A 1,383-nucleotide genomic window follows, 5' to 3' on the forward strand; every position below is an offset into this window, starting at 1 on the left:
ATTGCTCATTTGTAGTACCAAAGGAGCATGAACAGGTTTTCAGGGAGGAGAAATGAGAGGTCAACTTCTCTGGCAAGAAAGCGAGGGAGAGTTCTGAAATCAGTTGGCTGCCTTGGTTTCTGGAAGCTCAAGGCCCAAGTTCCAGGCCCTAAACCTGCTGTCTTTTCTGCCTTTGGATTTTATGACTTTCCTCAATAAATTCACCTTCTTGGGGCTGGGGATGTGGCTCAAGCGGTAGCGTGCTCGCCTGGCATACGTGTGGCCCGGGTTCGATCCTCAGCACCACATACAAACAAAGATGTTGTGCCCGCCAAAAACTAAAAAATAAATATTAAAAATTTTCTCTCTCTCTACAAAAAAAAATTCACCTTCTTGCTGGTCAAACATCCTCTTGGATCTTGCTTTCCAGAGAAAATTGTTTAAAACACGAAGGCTCTGTGGTGTCTCTGTGCCTTCATGTTGAAGGAGGTGCAAACAAGTCTAGAAGGTCTTGGATGGTCATCATCAGTGGACAGCCAATAACCATGTCCTCAGTGCTGGCCACAGCCTGTGGTGCCCCATAGGCCAGGTAAGCAAACTGACTACATGTGATTGTTAAGGCCAACGTGAAGCACAAGGTGAGTGCTCTGATATTCTTTAGTGGCAGTAAACTCCATCTTGACCATCTAATCCCCAAGGTGGGCAAGAGCTGTTCTTTGATAGAAACTTGAATCCAGAATTGATTTCATATTTTTGCTAAGGCATCCCACATTCCATCAAAATGACTTTGAATCAAAGCCTGCTTGGAAGCCCAAATCTTACCCAAATCCCATTCTTCTCACAGAGGACACATATCTAACTCCCTAACAGACATTTTATGGGTGATGGATCCTGCAGTGTTTCGGTTCTCCATGGGTTTGAGTTCTCAGTTAATGTTAGTAACTTGATAACACAGCCCAATGGCCTCTGTGGGCAAATTTCCCATTCGATGTATCATGATGCTTGTTTCTGTCTGTCTCTTGCTGTGTCTCTTTTGCCACTTTTCCTTTCATTTTTGCTTTGTCCTGTTCTGTGGATGACATGTACCTACTATGTACCAGATGCCAACTCATTTTAAATTTAGTAACTCATTTACCTCCTTACAGCAACGCATGAGTGGCACAGAGAGGTTCAGAAATACGCCTCCTCTCTCAGCTAGGAAGTAGCAGAGCTGGGATACACACCAGGCAGATTGGCTCCAGAACACACCTTTTTTCATGATCATGATCTGCTGTTCCACAGCAGCTTAGCTTGTCTTTGTCATATCTCCTTAAATTCATAGAAAAATTAGTCAAAATTTGCATAGGAGATTTTTGACTGGCTTTTTCTTTGAGAACTCGTTTCTCCTGCAAGGAAAAAATGAGT

Source organism: Marmota flaviventris, chromosome 4 (assembly GCF_047511675.1).
Source record: "Marmota flaviventris isolate mMarFla1 chromosome 4, mMarFla1.hap1, whole genome shotgun sequence".
Classification (NCBI taxonomy): domain Eukaryota; kingdom Metazoa; phylum Chordata; class Mammalia; order Rodentia; family Sciuridae; genus Marmota; species Marmota flaviventris.